Genomic DNA, 22204 nt, shown 5'->3' with positions numbered 1-22204 from the left:
CAAGTTCCTCAGCAATGCCCTCACGGCCAGAATCCTCAAAGCCCTCACGGCCAATTCCTCATGCTGCTCCTGTTCCTCCAGAGTCCTCAGCTCCTCCGCCAAAGCCCTCAGCTGTTCCGACTAAATCCTCAGCACCTGTGCATCTCGCCTCGTGTCAAAGGACTGCAGGCATCTCCATTGCCTCAGGTGTCTCAGCTAGTTCCTCAGCTGCACCAAGTTCCTCAGCTGGCCCCTCACTGCTGAAGACAAAGGCCACTGCTGGACGAGGTCCTCGCCCAAGTCCTCAGAAGAAACAAGTCGCTTCCAAGTGCCGTCTGAAGAAGACGAAGCTGATGATGATGAACTTGCAGAAATCATCAGAGACAGGCAAGTCAGGGCCGCTAGAGCCAAGGAACAAATGTGCCACTGCTTTGGATCCCAAGTTGATCCTCGACTACATTGATGTTTGGCACAAGGACCCCAACACTCCCATGCCTGACTTCAAGCTGACTCCTGGCCAAAGTCACATGCTGACCCACTTCATTCAAGAAGAAAAGTGGAAATTTGAGAAGGCCAGGCAGATCAAGAAAGCGCAGTACAAGAAAGAGCGCTATCTGAAGAAAAACGTTGTCTCTATGACAACTGAAGAACTTGTCACTATTCAGACTGAGATCAAGAAACTCAGTGATGACTTTGACGCATATCGCGCTGATTGGCTTGGAGCCAAGGTTCGTTTTGTGAAACTTGCGGATAACTTCACTTCCAATGTTGCAGCCCCAACGCAACAGGAAATTCCTCAGGCTGAAGCATCTGCTCAGCCTACTGAAGAAAATGCCAGCACCGCTGATGACAATCAGGCTGCTGAAGAAAATGTGAGTTCCAGGGCTGATGAATGCATTCCAGCCACTGAAGAAATTGCCAGGGCACCCACTAGTGGTGCGCCTGAAGAAAATGAAGAACTCAGGGCAACTGCATCAGTTGTGCCTGAAGAAAATCAACCAGATTCCTCAGCTGCTCCTGCACCAACTTCAACTCCAATCCTTCCATCTGCATCAGATGTGAAGAAGACCAAGGCTGCAGAGCGTGCTGCAGTGAAGAAACGGAAAGCATCAGCTGCTTCAGATTCTTTAGCTCCGAAGAAGATGAAGCCTATGACAAGTTCATTTGCTAATCCGATTAATGTTGTTCCCATCTCAACCAGGCCATCAAAGGACCTTGTTCTTTTTGATGAAGAATATGTGATCCCCAGCGGATCAGATGAAGAAACTCCTTCTGCTGCTTCGTCAGAGCAGATTGATGAAGAAATAGAAGTGGATGCGATCCCTTCAACACCTGTCATCTCCTCACCCATGCCTCAGTTCACAGCTGAAGAGGCTGGCGTTGAAGAAATGGAAGATGAAGATGTGGACGTTGGCTGCTCCACGCCTGTAATCATTGATGAATTCTGGGACAGTCAACATCCAAACTCTCCAATGTTCACACCGCTGTAGCAAATACCTTAGTCGCCTGCACCAACTGTTCAAATGGGCTCTGAAGAAACTCATCCCACTGCATCTGTCCATGAGGAAATTCCAGCCACTAGCACTGAAGAAATAGCTGCTGCTGAACAACCAACGACGCAGACTGCCACTGAGGAGGAACCAGAAATTCCTCAGCCTGAAGAACCTGCGATTGAGATTCCTGAGGTCGTGATGCAACTCACTGACACTCCTCTGCCGAAGCCAAAGGATCCATTCTCACGCAAGCAAAAGTTCAAGGCTGATGATTTCTTCGGCGAGCACGTATTCTTCGAAGATTACAACCCATATAACTCTGCTCGCATTAGGAAGAGGCGTTTCTGGACTGCTAGTCAAGCCAATTTCTATTCCTCAGTGCTGTTCAACAAGGAGAAAATCTTCTACCATGAGCATATTCCTCACGTGGATATGGAATCTCTGCCGTGCTTCGCACCAGTCCTCAGTGTTCTTCACGATGCTGGACTGCTAAACTTTTGCTCTGACATCTGCGATTGGAATGAAGAACTGATTCTTCAATTCTATGCAACGCTGCACATCACCGGAGATGCTGAAGATGTGAATTCATGGGTGCTGGACTGGATGTCTGAAAACACTCACTACACTGCACCAGCCTCTGAATTGCTTCGTGCTCTACCACTCAGTCCTCCCCTTGAAGAAGCTCGCTGCATCTACAGTGAACCTGAGCTCACACATCATTACATGCAGGTGCTGATGAAACCTTTGAAGCCAGGTCAAGCACCAAGAACCAAATTCCTCGTGAAGGAATTGTTGTACGTGCCCAGAACTGTCTATCGTATTCTTACGAGGACAATCAGTCCTATCAAAGGCCACGACTCATCTGATGAGGAAATTGTTGGCATCATGAAGAATCTGGTATTCAACATCGTTCATGGCATTCCTGTCAATTATCACGATTTCTTCATGAGGACTATGGCAAATGTTGCACTGTCTCCGTTTGAGCTGAAGCCTTATGCACCTTGGATTATGAGATTCCTCAGGACAAGGTCTTCACTCAACTACAAAGCTGATTTCCAGAATCACCTCAGCTACTTGCCCCCAATTGAAGTCCTCAAGCAGACATATTCCTCAGTTGATGGAAAGGGCAAGGCACCAGCTGTAATAGATGAAGGCATTCGTCCATTGGATGGTCAGTTTCGCAAAGCTGCATCTTATTCCACCAATGATGACTCTGCCACACATGACTCTGCCAATGCACCCAAGTCCACTCCTCAAGCCACTGCTCCGCGCGTGATGACTGACCGTGAACTTCTGCTTAGTCTTCACCAGAAGGTGGATCGAAATCACAAATGGGTTAAGCGTCAGTTTGGTTCACTTCTTCACAACATGACTGCCACACACAATGCAGTGAAGAAAAACCATTACTACCTCCATCAAGTCTTCGGTCGCACCTGGGCAATCCTGTCACATCTGTATGGTGAAGAAGATCTGAAGAAAATGGGTCTCAAGAAGATTTTGACTGGTCTGCACCTCCACCGAAGAAATTCAAGAAGGTCAAGGTTCCTTCTCTGGTGGCCAGCTCATATTCTTCATCGCGCGACACTGATGAAAATGAAGACTTGGACGACACTGCGGCAGGCCCTACTACAACAAACGACCCCAACAACGCTGGCGCTCCTTCATCAACTTGATATTCTTCAGGGGCGTTAGTCCTCATATTCGATCCTTTTGGTCATTTGATGACAAAGGGGGAGAATTTTGAGTTAGTCTTCAAGCGGGTCTTTCTATATGGGCGTTTTTTTGTTAAGTTACAACTCTCGTTCTTCTGAGACTTTATTGGATCGAGTTGTAAACTTAAACCCGATGGTGCTCTGATACTCTTGATACGTTTTTCTGCATGCTTATTCCTCGTTAATATTATTGCACGCATGCTGAATTACATCAGTCACCATATTTCATCATGCATTTCAAATTCTTCACTGTTATATGTCAAATGCGTGTATGAATTACAAGATATAGGGGGAGATCTCCATGATTCAACTCTTCAAGTGTGCATTGCTTCAAAAGCAAATTCCTCACTATGCACATCTTCAGGGGGAGTTCTTCTATATCTTGCAATCAAATTCCTCAATATCAGTATTTACACTTCATATGTTTATCCCCGTTGAAAACTTAACCTATATTGTCATCAATCACCAAAAAGGGGGAGATTGTAAGTGCATCTAGTGCCCCTTAGTGATTTTGGTGTATTGAAGACTTATAGGTTAAGGGACTAATGCGTTTGTGAGTGTACACAGGTCTATAAGTCTATGAGGAGTTTGATATTTACAGAGAAAGTCGACCCCTAAAAATGAAGTTCTTCGACTGAAGACTTTGGATTCTGAAGACTTTCTGAAGACTTTGAAAGTGAAGAAATTGGTGTGACCGTGAAGACTTGGTATTCATTCGAGGAACATGAAGCGTGAAGACTTTTGTTTTCGTAGTTTCATTTTCTCTTTCTTGAGTCATAGGAAACACCGTACTGTTAAAGGGGGTCGAGGAAATACTAAGGAAAAATTTCCATGTGATGCTCAACTCAAAATCCTACACCTACCAATCCCTTCGAGTGAAGCCATTGGAAATCTCATACAGTTCAGTCAATTTCTTCAGTGACAGAGACGAAGTTCTTCTGGTCTCTGAGGAATTTGTCCTGACTGAGGAGTTAGGAATTCGCCAGTGCGGATTGCCTACACAGTGAGGAACATGATAGCCCTGAGGATTTTGCTACTCAAAATTCCGACCGTTGCTGTGCTATGCGCCAGCTGTCCCAAAATATCTATCCACCTAACGGTCATATCATTGAAGGGCATTTATGTCTTATCATGTCGGGCTGCTCCCTAGGCTATAAATAGCCGCCCCCTACAACCACTAGTTGGTTGGCTGCTCCGAGAGAAACTGACACTTGTCATTTGAGAGCAACCCATCCTCCGAGGACTTTGAGCGAAAATCATCAAGTGAGGAAAAAACCCAAAACCCAAACACCTACAAACCCCAAGTGATTGAGCATCACTGAAGAGATTGATCCTGCGTGGATCCGACGCTTGTTACCTTTGAAGACTGTGCTTCTTCCAGACGGTTAGGCGTCATGGTCTAGAGCATCCAAGAGGAATTGTGGATCGCCGAGTGACCAAGTTTGTGAAGGTTTGGAAGTCACCTGAAGACTTACCACGAGTGATTGGACGAGGTCTGTGTGACCTTAGTTCAAGGAGAATACGGTGAGGACTGGGTGTCCTGAGCTGCGTGTTCAGGACTGGGTGTCCGGGACTGTGTGTCCTCGAGTTTAAATACTCAGCCGCTCCAACCAGACGTACAACTGAGACATCAGTTGGAACTGGTCTACCAAATCATTGTCTTCACCAAGCTCACTGGTTCCACTTCCTCAACTCTTTCATTTCCTCATAATTGAGTTGTGTACTTGTTCATATCTGTGTTTGAAGACTTTGACTGAAGACTTTCTCAATTTCCTCAGTTCAATTTCTTCAGTCTATTTATCTTCATCCTGTGTTATCCTGTGCTTACGCTTTCTGTACTCTGTGCCTGTCTTCATTTCATCATGATGACTATGCTTGTATTCTATTATGTTTACTTTTGAGTACTTATTCCGCTGCTAGTAGTTCTTTGCTAAGGAATTTCCTCACCAGCAAATTCCTCAGTGAAGAATTTCATAAAAATCACCTATTCACCCCCCCTCTAGTCGATATAACACACTTCCAAAATGCATATTCTTGGTCATAACCCCGTTGTTTGGGATGTTATTCGTATAGGCTTCCAAGGTGGATTTTTTGAAGATGGAAAAGAACCAGATCGTGAAGCAACCGTGGAAGAATTGAAGATGTTGCAATACAATGCTCAAGCGTGTGACATTCTCTTCAATGGTTTGTATCCCGAAGAGTTCAAACAAGATAAGTAGCATTATAATGCAAAGCAAATTTAGGATACTTTGGATGATATTCATGAAGCTACCTAGTCCATCAGGGAATCCATGTTGGATGTGCTCCAAAGTCAACTTGAAAATTTCAAGATGAAGGATGGTAAAGAAGTTGCGAAAATGTACTTTAGGCTTGCTCTCATCACAAATGAGATTGTCGGCTTAGGAAGTGAAGAGATGACTGAAAAATTCATCATCAAGAATATCCTTAGAGCTTTGGATGGAAAGTATGATACCGTGTGCACATTGGTCCAAATGATGCCGAATTACAAAGATCTCAAGCCCACGGAAGTCATTTGGAGGATTGTCGCTCATGAATTGGAACTCAAGGACAAAGAGGAGCTCCACAACAAGTCTAGTGATGCTTACAAAGCTTGAAGTGATGCTCCAACAACTTCAAGTGACAAGCTTGTGTCCAATAAATAGATAAGCCTAATGGTCAAGAACCTCAATAAATTCTATAAGAGGCAAAGAGAGAAGCTCCAACTCAAGACATTTTGAGTAAATATCTTCAACTCGTGACCGAAATTGGTATAGTTGTAGAAGACCTGGACACTTCTCCAATGAGTGTACAACACCTCTCATGAAAAGAGATGAGTCACCAAGAAGATGGAGTAGAATAGATGAGTCACCTTGTAGAGAGAGGAGTAGAGAAGATCGATATGAATGAAGATATTCTCAGAGCAGCAAGGATTCGGAAAGGAAAGACAAGTCCCCCAAGAGCTACTCAAGAAGAAGACCACAAGCTCATGTTGGTAAATGGATATCCGGATCCAACTCCAACAACCTATCCAAGGGAAACTACCTCTCCAACTCTGACTATAGTCAAGATGAAGGTGTTGCTTGACTAGATTTTATATCCTCCAAGTCGTATGACTTATTTGATTCACCAAATGAAGGAACTGGAAGGTGTTTCATGGCTAAAGGTCCCAAGGTAACTCACCCCGAATTCATTGACTTTAATAGTGACGAGGATGACTTGCTAGGTGATGATGACTTGATCAATGATAAAACTAGTGATGTTAGCTATAAAGAACTTGCTAGTAATCATGATAGTCAAGATGAGACGATTATCAATGCAACGAGGGAAATTGAGCGCTTGACTAGATATCTAAACATTCTTAAGTTAGCTCATGAAACTCAACAAGAAGATCATAGAGAGCTCCTAAGAACTCATGAGAAGCTATGCTTCGAGAAACTAAATTTAGAGCAAGAGCATAAGTTTCTAAAATATATCAATGATGATCTTCAAAAGAAGAGTTCCTCTTACAAGTTAAATCTAAGCAATCTGGTAGCAAGAGCAATAAAGGTTGTACCTCTAGTTGCAACAATAAAAATGTTAAATCTAATGATGTTTCTTCTAGTAGTTCTATTGATTTCACTAATGATTCTCTTAGCCAAGTTATACTTGAGAAAGAAACTGATTTATTGAAAGGAATTATAGAAAAGGGTGTCTACAAGAGCCTTGTTGTGAGTAAGCTATCGGATGTGGGGTTCCGGCTAACCCTTAAGGTTCAAACACAGGGGTGCGTGCGAAGTCTTTCCCTCCTACTGATCTACGCTCTAGCTTGCTAAGATCTTGCGGACGAACTCGACGAACTCACAACACAGAAAGACACGGGATTTATACTGGTTCGGGCCACCGTTGTGGTGTAATACCCTACTCTAGTGTGGTGGTGGTGGATTGCCTCTTGGGCTGATGATGAACAGTACAAGGGAAGAACTGCCTCCTGAGGTTGAGGTGTTCTTGTGCGTATGAACTTGTGGTGTGAGGATTCGATCCTCTCTCTCTTGGTTCGATGAGTCCATCCCCCTCTATTATGGTGGCTAGTCCTATTTATAGAGGCCTTGGTCCTCCTCCCAAATATCGAGCGGGAAGGGAGCCAACAATGGCGGGCAAATTTGAAGGGGGACATCTAGTACGAGCTATCCTGACAAAAGTAGTCTTCGCCTGCACAAAGCTCTGGCGGTGACGCCATCTTGGGGTCCACAATGACCTCTGTCTTGTAGTCCATGGTCTTGGTCTTGTTGCACCGAAATGGCAACCTTTGCCTGAGGCCTCGGTACCCCACGGCTGCGCTTGCCCCCTTTGCACCAAAGAGGAAACAAGGATGCTGCACGCGCTAGCACCCGCCTGGTGTCGATTGTCATGGCTCATGTCACAAGAGCCTCGTGAGGTTTGCCCGCCTTGACATCTCCGCTCCTCGTGAGCCAGCCTGGTCAGGCCACTCCAGAGGAGGCCTTGCGTCGTCCATCTCGGGAGGCTTGGCCCCTCGCGAGGGTCTTGGATGCTTGTTGATGAAGATGGGCCGTACGGCCTGCTGGCTCCGCCACGCCGCGGGCCGCAGGCAGGCAAGTCTGGGGACCCCCATTCCCAGAACGCCGACAGTAGTCCCCATGCCCAAGGTGCGCTCGGGCTTGGCTTCGCGACGAAGCCAAGGGTCAAGCTCGGAGCACCGCGGTCCCCCAAAATCCTGTGACCTTGGTTGATGCGTGGTGGTTGATTGGAGGTGGGCGTCTCCGCTTCCCCAAGCTGCCTCAACGACTGCACGACTTGACAAGTCCCTGCGACATGTAAGGGAATCCGTCATTACCTGCGATCGTGGGAGGTGCCGGTTGGCCTTCTCTTGCTATAAATGAGGAAGGGCGGAGCCCCCGTCACCCATCTCTTCCTCGCTTGCTTGCTTCCTCTTTGCTTCATTGCTTGTCGTGCCTCCTATGGCACCATGTAGGAAGTTCTCTGCCACCGAGAAGGGGAAGGCCCCTCACGAGGGCCCCGGTTCCCCGGCGCCCAAGTGCGGTCGCGGCCGTCCGCGCAAGCACGTTGCGACCCCCACCGTGGCCCACCATCGAGGCGGTGCCGCAGCATGCAGAGGGGACCGTCCCAACCATGGCGGTCCAGCTGATGAGGGGAGGCGCGCGATGGTGGCGCGGCCTCCCCGCCCGCGCTTCCATTCGGTAGAGGTGTCGCCGGAGTTCGTTGTCTGGTCGGAGAACCCGACCGGCAACTAGCTCCAGCTTCCGTGCTTCTTTGTCGATGAACTTCCGGCCCCTGGTCCAGGCGGGCTCTGGTTGCAGGCGGATGGTTGCTGCAGCAAGGCCTCCTAGGTCGCGGTCGAGACTTCCGCCGCGGGCAACATAGCCCTGGCCCGCGGCTGGCAAACATTCGCCAGCGTGCGCGGCCTATGCAGGCGGTGCACACTCCACTTCAGGTATGACGGTGGATCGACCCTCTACGTGAGGGTGTTCGGGGAGGATGGTCGCCATGCCGAGTGCTTCCTCGAGACGAACGACGGTGAGGAGGTGCTCGGCCTTGGTGACGGTCGCGACGAGGAGGAGGGCGAGCCTGCTCTCGGTGGCGACCACGTCTCTTCCAGCTTCGGCGGCTCTTCCTCTTGTGAGAGCTCCAGCAGCGATGCCTATGACCAGCCGCCGCGCCACTGCGCCCGCTTTGAAGGAGGCAGCGGGTCATCTCGTCGTCGTGCCTCTGTGAAGTGCGAGGAGGAGTCTAGCTAGGCTCGGGGCGTCGCCAAGGGCCTGCCTTTGCTGAAACTCCGCTTTGTTTATCTTTCCCCTTTTTTCCTGCATCAGAAAATGAAACCAGTATGGGCCCAGAGGGGCGTGTATCGAACTGTGGTTCTTGGTTAATGCAACGTGCGTGTTATTCCCATGTCGTGTTGTTATTTTGCGCAAAGATAAGTTATCCTGGTGTGTTTGGGATGCCTTTTCCTTCACGAGATGACTACATTTGCTCAGAAACTGCAAAAAAATTGTTAGCGGGTGAGGGAGTCCTGGATTAGGGGGTCTCCGGACAGCCGGACTATCTCCATTGGCCGGACTATAAGACTATGAAGATACAAGATTGAAGACTTCGTCTCGTGTCTGGATGGGACTCTACTTGGCATGGAAGGCAAGCTAGGCAATACGGATATGGATATCTCCTCCTTTGTAACCGACCTTGTGTAACCCTAACCCTCTCCGGTGTCTATATAAACCGAAGGGTTTTAGTCCGTAGGACAACAACCATAACATACAATCATACCATAGGCTAGCTTCTAGGGTTTAGCCTCTCTGATCTTGTGGTAGATCTAGTCTTGTACTACCCATATCATCAATATAAATCAAGCAGGACGTAGGGTTTTACCTCCATCAAGAGGGCCCGAACCTGGGTAAAACATTGTGTCCCCTGCCTCCTGTTACCATCTGGCCTAGACGCACATTTCGGGACCCCCTACCCGAGATCCGCCGGTTTTGACAACGACATTGGTGCTTTCATTGAGAGTTCCTCTGTGTCGTCGCTGTTAGGCTTGATGGCTCCTACTATCATCGATAGCGATGCGGTCTAGGGTAAGACTTTTCTCCCCGGACAGATCTTCGTATTCGGCGGCTTTGCACTGCGGGCTAATTCGCTTAGCCATCTGGAGCAGATTGAAAGCTATGCCCCTGGCCATCAGGTCAGATTTGGAAGTTTGAACTACACGGCTGACATCCGCGGAGACTTGATCTTCGACGGATTCGAGCCACAGCCGGGCGCGCCGCACTGTCATGATGGGTATGACCTAGCTCTGCTGCCGAATAGTACCCGAGAGGCCGCGCCCGCATCAGCTCCGACCCTTAGCTCGGAGCCAACTGCGCCAATCGAGGACAAGTGGTTAGACACCGCCTCAGGGGCTGCAGTCGCAACGACGATCGAGCCAAACACCAGCCTAATCCTCTACGCAACCCGTGACTCCAAGGTGCCAGACTCTTTTTCGGACTCCGAACCGCCCGCACCCCTGCCAATCGAATCCGATTGGGCGCCGATCATGGAATTCACCGCTACGGATATCATTTAGCACTCGCCTTCGGCGACATTCTGAATTCACTAAGGTCTCTCTCTTTGTCCGGAGAGCCCTGGACGGATTATGGCCAACAGGATTGGGATGCGGACGACAAAGAAATTCGACGCCCACCCACCACCCACTTCGTAGCCGCTGTCGATGATTTAACCGACATGCTCGACTTCGACTCCGAAGACATCGACGATATGGATGACGATGTAGGAGACGAACATGAACCAGCGCCTATAGGGCACTGGAAAGCCACCTCGTCATATGACATATACATGGTGGATACACCCAAAGAAGGCAATGGCGACGAGATAGCGGAGGATGACCCCTCCAAGAAACAACCCAAGTGCCGACGTCAGTGGGCCGCTCTAAGTCCCGCCAAAGCAAAAGTGGTGATACCGGCACAGGAGATAATAACACTCCGGATAGTGCCGAAGACAACAACAATCCCCTCCAGCATGATTTAGAGCAGGAGGATGGAGGAGCCAGCTCTCCTGAGAGAGCGGCAGACGGAGAGGAGGAGGATGACAATTACATGCCCCCCTACGAAGACGAGGCAAGCCTCGGCGACGGTGAATTCGCCGTACCAGAGGATCCCGTTGAACAAGAGTGCTTCAAGCGCCGGCTTATGGCCATGGCAAATAGCCTGAAGAAAAAGCAGCAGCAGCTTCAAGCTGATCAAGATCTACTAGTTGACAGATGGACTGAAGTCCTCGCGGCCGAGGAATATAAACTCGAGCGCCCCTCCAAGAATTACCCAAAGTGCAGGTTACTACCCTGACTGGAGGAAGAAGCGTATGATATGGCTGATCGGCCACCTCGTGGCCGCGATAGAGAGGCATTCCAGCCAAAAGCTCAGCCTCCACCCCGACGCCATTCAAATAAAAAGGCATGGGGAGATACGCCAGACCTGCGAGACATATTGGAGGACAAAGCAAAGCATGCAAGATCGATCTACGGATCACGAGGGCGCACCACTCTGCGAGACGATAAACGTCACGCCGGATACAGTAAAAGAAAATCCGGCCGGGCCGAACACAGCGGGCAAGACCCATTCGAGATGCGTCGCGATATAGCCCAATACAGAGGCGCCGCACACCCCTTATGCTTCACAGACGAAGTAATGGAACATCAATTGCAAGAAGGTTTCAAAACTGTAAATATTGAAACAGCACAACAGATCCCACAGTATGGATTGAGGATTTCCTCCTCCACATCCACATGGCCCGCGGTGATGACTTACACGGCATCAAATACCTCCCACTAAAGCAAAAAGGACCAGCGCAACATTGGCTTAATAGCTTGCCAGCGGACTCCATTAGATGTTGGGAAGATCTGGAAGCTGCATTCCTCGACAACTTTCAGGGCACTTATGTGCGACCACCAGACGCCGATGACTTGAGCCACATAATTCAGCAGCCAGAAGAGTCGGCCAGGCAATTCTGGACTCGGTTCCTTACAAAGAAAAATCAGGTCGTCGATTGTCCGGATGCAGAGGCCTTAGCGGCTTTCAAACACAACATCCGAGACGAGTGGCTAGCCCGGCACCTTGGTCAGGAAAAGCCGAAATCTATGGCAGCTCTCACGACACTCATGACCCTCTTTTGTGCGGGAGAAGACAGCTGGCTTGCTCGCAGTAATAACATATCAAAGAACCATGGTACCTCAGATACCAGGGACGGAAATAGCAGGTCACGTTGCAACAAACATAAGCGCCGCATTAACAACGAAAATACTAAGGATACGGCAGTCAATGCCGGATTCAAAGGCTCTAAACCCGGTCAGCGGAAAAAGCCATTCAAACAAAGTACGCCGGGTCTGTCTAGCTTGGACCGTATACTCAATCGCTCATGTCAAATACACGGAACCCCAGACAAGCCAGCCAATCACACCAATAGTGATTGTTGGGTGTTCAAGAAGGCCGGCAAGTTAATTGCCGAAAACAAGGACAAGGGGTCGCATAGCAATGACGAGGAGGAGCCCCGGCAGCCGCACACACTACTAGGAAAAGGCCTACTAATGGCGCACCCGTTTTGCCTACTAATGGCGCACCACTGGTGCGCCATTAGTATCATGCCACTAGTATTTATTACTAATGGCGCACCATTAGTATCTGGTATACTAATGGTGCACCAGCCAGTGCGCCATTAGTATATAATACCATGCGCCATTAGTATGCCTCCCAGGGGCCATATTTAACCATGTGCTTTGGCACACTAATGGCACACTGCGGATGGATGCGACATTAGTATACTTGGCATACTAATGGCGCACTCTTTGGTGATGCGCCATTAGTATACTTTGGGATACTAATGGCGCACTCTGTAGTGATGCGCCATTAGTATGAATATTAGGTTTTTTTACTTTTCTGATTTTTGCACAGGTTACAAAATATATTGTTTGGCAGAATATAGACAGTAGCACACAGCAACAGCAGATTCATCGAATACAATAGAATATTAGTCTCCGAATACAATTCATCATATTAGTCTCTGAATTCAAAAGACTGAACAAAGAGAAAACATTACAAGTCTCGAGACCGCGAGTATCGAGTTTGTCTTCACATTACAAGTCGATATCGATCATCTAAACTACCATCACATAGATGAGAGCTACGGTCATCACGATGAGCATCATCGCGATGAAACTGGTCTTCATCCGGTTCCTCCAACGCTCCCTCATCTCCCCCGCTAGATAGCGACCGTATCTAGATTCCGCCTCCGCCCTAGTGGTGTACCCTTTGTAACTGTTACCGCTGAAACGGTGAACCTATCTCCGACACTCCTCCCATTCGTCGTAGACTCCGGGAACCTTACCCTTGTACACGACATACGATGGCATCTCTATGCACAAGCCAAACAACAGACAATACATACATAAGCAATATATAAGTATGCAACAAAAGGATCGGAAGAGAAAAGCAAGACATTAATAGCACGATTCATGGTCCTACTAATAAATAGCATCGATTACATCTAAGTTGAACGACTATCCAAACCATAGATACATACAATTCATTAAAGTTTAATTACAACATGAGCCAATCAATGTTTCAGAACTACACATCACTACTTTCGACTCAACTCATGGACAGGAGCGTGGATGAAGCCGCCGTCTGTCGTGATGGTCATGAAATCGCAGGCGTTGTCAGCTTGCATTTGTAGCATTCCGTCTATCTTAATGTTGGACGGTTGATATCTGAGGAAGAACTGCCCCGAGGTATGAAGGACATCTTGATGGAGATGTCCGCAAACTCCGACTGGATGCGAAAGAATTCTTGTCTGATGCCCGCGTCCTGGATTGCCGACAAGCTCACGGCCCAATCTTTGAGATTATTTGGTAGCAGAAGGTGATGATGGTCCCTTACGATCGCCCGCATGTGATGGAGGGCGTAGTAGGCATCCTTCTGACCGCCAGGCGGCTGCTTGACGCAGCAGAATGTCGTATTGTGGGCGAACACGTGCTTGTCGTACTTACGAACTGCCCTGGTGAAGGTGCCTCCAGATTTGGCGTAGCCGGGGAGAACATCATCAAGAACTTTCTTGATATTTGTGTAGTCTATCTTGGAGTTACGGTTCGGGTCGAAATACGTGGCCATGGAATATTTCGGGCTTAAGAGGATGAGTGTGCAATGTGTGTCACTACACAGAACACGGAATGTTAGAAAAAAAAAGATCGAAATCTAAGAAATCATATGTTATGGGGCGGTTAAGGGATGACTTACTCGGGAAAGTAAGCCACAAGGAAGTTATCCTTATCTGGGTTTGCCAGAATGACGTCTTCGAGGTGTGAACTCGCGACTTGGCGGTCCCCAGCGCTGCTCAAGAGCTTGGCATGCATGTAGAAGGGGTCGACGATCACGATGTCCGGGTCTTGTCTCTAATGATCCGCATCTCCATACTCAGCGAAAACAGCCGAACGAAGGTGTAGTGCAGCGGATGAAGGTTGAACATAGCAAAGATGTCATCAAACCGCAGGACGATCGTACCCCCGATGGCGCCATCCACAAAGCCCTTGCCCTCTGGCACCTTGGCCACGAAAACCGGGTATGCCACATCATTCTCTCTGAGACGCCGCTTCTCCAAAGAAAGAACACTGTCGTGCAGACTCCGCATAGCACCGGTTGCAGCATTGAGCATATTTGTCGGTAGCATCGCCCTACCCGCCACATGCACCCTCCTCGAGATATCCTTAGGTGAAGGTGGCCCGTCCTGAGCACGGATCGTACTCGGTGCCGGCTGGCTCGCACCGGCGGCCCTTTTTAGTCTGCCGTTTCCGGCCCTTCTTCTTGATCTGCTGTAATGGGACCGAGTTCTGCTCACAGACCGCCTTCTTGAGCGTGTTGGGGCTGATAATATTTGGCACCTCCGCTATCTGAGGCTCGGTGAAGGCGGCAGCTGGAGGCGTCTCCTGAGAACTGAACGCCAGACGACGCCTGTTGCAATTGGGTTTCTCCGCCGTACCAGCTAGATCGCGGTCGTCTTGTTTGGGTTCTTGAGAAGGAGGCCCGCAGAACTCGTCACCGTACCCATGTTCGGCAAAGTACTTATCGACGTTGGTAAATGTACCATCGTCGTTGTCGTCGTCGTCCGGATCCTGTGCCATATGCATGTCCGGATCCTGTGCCATAGGGATGTCCGGCATGTCCGGTAGCGTTGCGGCGTTCTTGCCATGGCTTGGCGCCGGCACGACTGGCGGTCTTGTCCGTGGGGTGGTGTCCCCCTCTCCCAAACGAATCTGGCTCTTCGGCCAAAGCAGGGGCCAGCTTACGCAGGCGCTGAGGGTCATCTCATCTTCTTCGTCGGCCCCAGTGGGTCGAATCGGAGGTAACAGCTCGTCGCAGCCTGGCAGCACCCGAACCACTTCAACCCTATACATTGTGGGTGGCATCGGATTACCGTGGAACACGGGGTTGCCCGGTTGAACGATTCTGCCCTTGGCGACATCAACCAACTCGCCGCCCACGAAGTGCAGGAGAGTGCAAGGAACGTCGGCGGTGCCCTGCGAAAACATATAGGGTGTCAGGGATGCCCAGTCAAAGGCAAGGAGATGAAGTCCTCAGCCGAGAGGCTTACTTACCGTGATACCGTCGAGCTCGTCTAATGTCGAGGCACCACCAACGGCAGGCGTGCAACTGATGGAGGGGCCGCTTGCTGGCGAGGTGCCGGCCGGCGTACACCCGGGTGCATTAAGCTCCAATGCCGGTGTCGGAGACACCAATACCGCCGCCGCTGGAGACACCAATGGCGCCGCCGCCGTAGACACCAATACAACCGCCACTGGAGACACCAATGGCGCCACCTGCGCATTGCGCGAGTTGCTGGCCGTGAAGCTGGGAATCGGGGGCGGCCCCTATTGGCCAACCGCAATCCACGTCGTTATCCCATGAATCAAGGTAGGAATAATGCCGGTGAGCGTCGATCCTAGTTGTTGTTGCACTTGCTCTTGGACCATCTCCAGAATCCGCGCCACTTGCGCCTTGAGTGCTTCAACCTCGCGCGACTGGCTTTCCGAGCTGGTCTTTTTCTCCTTTTGCCCACCAGCGGCATAGTATGACGACCATTTTGTGGACAAGCCTTTCCCGGCCACACGACCAGCTGACGTCAGCTTATTGAGCTTATCCCTGTTTTCATTACGTTCAACGCCCTATTCAAAGGGGTGTCGAAAGGGGAGCTCTGATACGACCCCGCGCTACTGCTTTCTTTGTCCTGCGGAAGGAATGTGAACCATTTAGAAATATTGGGGATTAATTAGAATGCAACCATATGGAGCTAATCACACGGGGGTGTATTCCTTACCAGAACAAGCTCAAGCTCCTTGGTCTTCGGATCCGTGGTAAGCTCCTTTGTTACCGGATCCTCCTTGTACCGGGCCCTGAAAAAGTTCCTGGTCTGCTTGTCACTGTATTTCTCAAAGCGGGGCGGTAGGCCTTGCTCGGCACGCTCTGCGTCCTCCTTGTCCCATATAGGCTCCGCCATTCTGTAACTGCTGGGACCGAGTTGGTGGACCCCTATGTTCAACTGCCGCATTTCTTTTCCCCACTAACTTGATTCGGAGGTTGCGGGGCTATTGCACTTGATCTTGAACTCCTTGTAGTCATCTTCTCTAATCAAAGGATAATTCGCCTTGATCTTCTCATAACTATCACCTTTGTCAATCATTGCCTTCACCGTGCTTTTCCAAGTAGACAGGGTTGTGAGGGCGGCACCGTTCACTTTATTACCCGAGAGGCGTGTGTTTGCAAACTCAGCGGGGAACTTGTATCGTTCGTGCAGCTTCATGAAGAGGAGGCTGCGCAAATTCCCTTGGTCCTTATGCCTTAGGTTCTCGGTGTTGATCGAGGCGGTGCTCCGGAGAATGCACTCGAGCTGAATCGAGTACCCCTTGACTACGTGTTTGGGCATCGTCGGATGCCCGTCGGAGTTCACTTCAGTAAATTCCTCCCTAACGGTGCCGAGCATGTTCGGGCGCCGGTCCTTCCGTTGCCTCTTCGGTTGGCTGCCATCTGTGCGTGCACCGCCATCATCAGTAGTGGCATCCGCGGAGCCATCATCTGTGGTGTCATCCCCGACGCCACTAGGGGTTGTGTAGTCAGGATCGGTGTCTTCCGCGGGGTCCTCATAGCGGTGAGGTTCTTCCTCCAACTCCTGGGACAGCTCCCAGAATTGCTTGCCGCCCGACCCGCCGGCATCATCATTGTGGGCCCTGTTTCGCTCTAAATAGGAAAAAAGTTTGGTCAAAAAGTTGGTTATTGTCAAGGAACAAGATCATGGTCTCATCATTTAGGGTTTGTCAACATCGAGGCATCCTAAAAGCTAAGCTTTTATCATTTAGGGTTTGTCGACGCCGAGGCACCCTAAAAGCCTAAGCGTACATCATTTAGGTTCTCATCGACACCGAGGCACCCTATAGAAGCCAAGTTAAGTTTTCATCATTTAGGGTTTATCAATGCCGAGGCACCCTAGGTTGGGCCTAATCACTTGGCACTAATCACTTGGCTCTATTGCCACCTATATTGGGTTTATCATCTAGGGTTTATCGATGCTAAGGAGAATTCTAAGTTGGGCCTAATCACTTGGCTCTATTGCCACCTATGGTTTAATGCAACAAGAATGGCGGGGCAGTTGATCCTACTTAATTAAGTACTAAGATACCCCGGCCCATGCATTAGTCGCAAGTACCCCATATGTCCTATTTTTAGCAAAGTCATGCTAAAATTCACGAAAAATTTCGGCATGACCTTTGCTGAAAATAGGACATATAGAGTACCTGAATTTGCCGGAACGGAAGTTAATCGACATTCCGGCAAACTCAAGGGTCTCTCGGGGTACCTGCAAATTCATCATGACACAATGGTCGGAGACAAAACCTAGCAAACTAGCAAGATGATCATCATCTTTGCAAGTCATTACTTGTCAAATTCAGAAGAAGGAAGAATTTATTTGTGACATAGTTGGCCCATACAGAAGAAGCAACACCCTGCACTAGCCTAAAAACAAGTGAAGTTTCACCCATATAAGAACAACTTTATAAAATCAGAGAAGTTGCTAAAATTTTTGTATCCTTCATATACACTAGAGTACAATGCTTTATAATGTTCCATCATCATTACAAAAAATTGACAATTGTCCATAACAGTTAACTACTAGGAGATTATTTCAGTTTTACATGGGTGCGGTGGGTCGTCGGCGGCAGTGGAGCGGGGGAGAGGGTGCGGGGTCCGTCAGCGGTGGTGGAGCGGGGGGAGGGTGCGGGGGGTGCTAATGGCGCACCACAGAGACATGCGCCATTAGTAACCCAACATACTAATGGCGCACCACACAGACATGCGCCATTAGTAGTTTTGCAAAAAAGTAAAAAGAATAATTTTTATACTAATGGCGCACCGTGGCACAGTGCATCATTACTAGTTTAAACTAGTAATGGCGCACTATGCAACGGTGCGCCATTAGTAGTTTTGCAAAAAAGTAAAACAAACAAAATACAATAGTGGCGCACTCTATGGCTGGTGCGCCATTAGTAGTTCTAACTACTAATGGCGCACTCTGCCCAGATGCGCCATTAGTATGTTTGAAAAAATGAAAAAAACATTTTGTTACTAGTGGTGCACCATGTGCCTGGTGCGCCATTAGTGTCTTCCACACTAATGGCGCACCAACAGATGGTGCGCCATTAGTATATAGTAATGGCGCACCACATGTCTGGTGCGCCATTAGTGTCAATTCCATCTATAGCCCTTTTCCTAGTAGTGACACTGGAGGACAGAAGAGGTTTCCCCCACAAGTGTGGATGGTGAACATGATATACGCAACCCACATCCCCAAGAGGGAGCGGAAGCGTGCGCTTAGGGACGTATATGCGTTGGAGCCAGTCGCCCCAAAGTTCAACCCTTGGTCCGCTTGTCCAATCACCTTCGATCGTAGGGACCACCCCACTAGTATCCGTCATGGCGGATTCGCCACACTGGTCCTAGACCCAATCATTGGCGGATTTCACCTCACTCGAGTCCTTATGGATGGCGGCAGCAGCCTAAACTTGCTTTATCAGGACACAGTGTGCAAAATGGGTATAGGCCCCTCAAGGATCAAACCCACAAAAACGACCTTTAAAGGCGTCATTCCAGGTGTAGAGGCCCATTGCACAGGCTCAATTACACTGGAAGTGGTCTTCGGATCCCCGGATAACTTCCGAAAATAAGAGTTAATCTTCGATATAGTCCCGTTCCGTATTGGTTATCACGCGCTGCTTGGGCGTACCGCATTTGCTAGATTCAATGCGGTACCGCGTTATGCATACCTCAAGCTCAAGATGCCAGGACCTCGCGGAGTTATTACAGTCAATGGAAACACAACACACTCTCTCCGAACAAAGGAGCACACCGCAGTCCTCACAGCAGAAGCGCAAAGCAGCCTCTCAAGGCAATCAACCAGTTCGGCGCTTCAAAGCCCGGACACCTTCAAGCGCGCTCGGAGCAATCGGCAAATAGACCACCTGGCGTGATCTGAGCTCGCGTAACAATACGGCAGCCACCCCAATCCCAGCCCAGCGGCGAAACTCGTGCCACGCGTACATAATTACGCATTAAAAATACCATGGGCACAGGTGGGGAGGGGGCACAACTGCATCACGCCCCAAGACGCGGCTTAAACCGCACTAGGGGCTTCCCGTTTGGTTATCTTTTCTTTCAGGACCTTAATCTCTGGAAACACTATCCGGCAGCACTATTGCCGAATACATGATGCAGCAAGCAAGGAGGCAGACAGCTACGTCATACCACGGAATTCACAGGTGGATTACAGTAACGAGCAAAATATTCGATTTAATATCATTCCTCAGCTTGCCCTTGGAAGGTACATAGTCCTACTCTTTGCTTATCGCACTATCTGTATCATTCTACTTTAGCGCAATTTTTGGAACACTCGTCCACTCAAATAGCGACATATTCGATTTAACCAAGTCTCACTCAAATATTACATCTTTGGAACACTCGTCCACTATGAGACGGGCACCTGGCAGAACACCCTCGTAGTACATCTCGGGGTGGCGGTGCTCGTTGCCCTCCGGCGGCCCCTCCTTGATCAGCTTCACGGTGTCCAGCTTGACCCACTGCAACTTCACACGGGTGAAAGCCCGCGCGTGCACCTTCAATGCAGACAGATTGCTTGACGACCTCCAGCCGCGGGCAGGCATCCACAAGCCGCCTCACCAGGCCGAAGAAGCTGTTCGGAAGGGCGTCGCCAGGCCACATCCGGACTATAAAGCTCTTCATGGCCCGATCAGCCGCCTTATGTAGCTCGACCATCTGCTTCAGCTGGTCACTCATTGGCACCGGGTGTTCGGCCTCAGCATACTGAGACCAGAACAGCTTCTCCGTTGAGCTTCCATCCTCGGCCTGGTAAAATTGTGCGGCATCGGACACACTACGGGGCAAATCTGCGAATGCTCCTGGAGAGCTCCGGATTCGGGTAAGTAATCGGTAATTTACTTTTACATGCTTGCTTTGCATATAGAAAGCCTTACCCGCCGCTATCTTCTTCATCGCATCGATCCGCTGGAGGGCCTTTTGGGCTTCGGCCTTGGCACTTTTTGCACTCTCAAGGGCCGCGGCAAGCTCGGAATCCCGCGTCTTTGAGTCAAGCTCCAACGCCTCGTACTTCGCCACGAGAGCCTGGAGCTCTTGCTGCACCTCGCCCACTCGAGCCTCGTGCTTCCCTCGCTCGGTGCGCTCCTTGGCCGCTTTATCTTCGGCCTTGGTTAGCGCTTGCTTCAGGGTCGCCCCCTCGATCGTGGCCCCTGGCAAACATACAATGATCCTATCATTTTGCAATCGCGTCCTCTTTTATATATACATATCTATAGAGAGGGTATTACTTACCCTTGTTCTCCTCGAGCTGCCTCTTGGCAAGGCCGAGCTCTTTCCTGGACCCCTCGAGGTCCTGCTTCAGTACGGCGACCTCCGCAGTCAGTGCAACGGACGCCAGCAGCGAAGCCTGCATATGCATATTGACATACTTATATTAGACTCCTGTGATATTATTTGATCCTCTGCTCGGCTTTTCTTTGTGAACACCTAACAAAGCATCCGGGGATACTGTCTATGCGGTAATATTTCTACTACATTTTAAAACACTTACCTCAAAGCCTGTTAGAAGGCTGGCACAGGCTTTAGTCAATCCGCTCTTGGCGGACTGAACCTTCTGGATCACCACACTCATGATAGTGCGGTGCTCCTCGTCGATGGAAGCATTGCGAAGCGCTTCCAGCAGATTGTCCGACGCCTCTGGATGGACAGAGGTCACCGGCACAGGCGTCTTGCCCCTCTTAGGAGGAGGCCGCCTGCCCGAGCCTGGAACCGCTAGAGGTTCCGGCGCGGTGTTCGGATAAGGGCCGAACTCGGGGCTCTCAGGGGCCCCGTCCCTTCGGCTCCCGGAGTCCGGAAGGTCGCCTTGAGGCACCTTCGGGACTATCTCCCCTCGGTCCGGTGCCTCTTGAGACAGTACCTCGGTGTCGTCGGCAGGATGAGGGGAGGTGGCGGTCGGGACTGGATCGCTGTCCATGTCCGACGAGCCCAGGGAGCCGTCCGATGATACCTCGATATTGGCTCGTGGCAGCCTGCATAATTATGTTCGGCGTCAGGGAAAACAGTGCAACAAAGGAATTCTATGAGTTACTCTGGTATCCGAATACTTACGATCTCCCCGGGGGCTTGGCCCTGGGAAACTACTCGTCTTCGCCTTCGTCGGCGGCGGTGGAACTGTCCGGAAGGAGAGTCCTTCCCTTCTTGGACCCTTCGGCCTCCCCAGTTGGGGCGGCCTTCCTTTTCTTGTCTCCCCCGCCTGGAGGGGGAGCATCTTCTTCTTCCTCCTCGTCTTCAGGGGAAGAGTGTGCCGCAGAGTTATCGGACGATGAGTCCGATAACACTTGGCGCCGGGAACTCTTTCGGGTTCCCTTGGCCTTCTTGGTCTTCTCCGGCACCTTGTAAGGAGCCGGAGCCAGCATCTCCGTCAGGAGAGCGCCCGCAGTATCTTCGGGTAAAGGGGCCGGACTGTTAATCTGCCCTAACATCTCCACCCTGTCCTATCAAAGGCATGGAGATTAGACCCCACACATAATTAACCTAGGGAAAATAAATGTTCTACGGGACGTATTGAACTCACCGAACGCGCTAGGCGCTTTACGCTTAGTCCGCGGTCCTCGGCGAGAGAAGGAGGGACCTCGGCGCCCTTGAACAGCACCTTCCAGATGTCATTGTGCGTCTTATCAAAGAGCTCGCTCAGAGTCTGGTGCCGGGTCGGGTCGAACTCCCACAAGGTACAATCCTGTTGTTGACACGGGAGGATCCGGTGGATGAGCATAACTTGGACTATGTTGACAAGCTTGAGCTTCTTGCTCGCCATACTCCGGATACATTTCTGGAGTCTATCCAGCTCCACTGACGAACCCCATGACAAGCC

This window comes from Triticum aestivum, chromosome 2A (genome assembly GCF_018294505.1).
Source record: "Triticum aestivum cultivar Chinese Spring chromosome 2A, IWGSC CS RefSeq v2.1, whole genome shotgun sequence".
NCBI lineage: Eukaryota > Viridiplantae > Streptophyta > Magnoliopsida > Poales > Poaceae > Triticum > Triticum aestivum.
The sequence above is the reverse complement of the archived record's forward strand: the minus strand, read 5'-3'. Positions refer to the sequence as shown.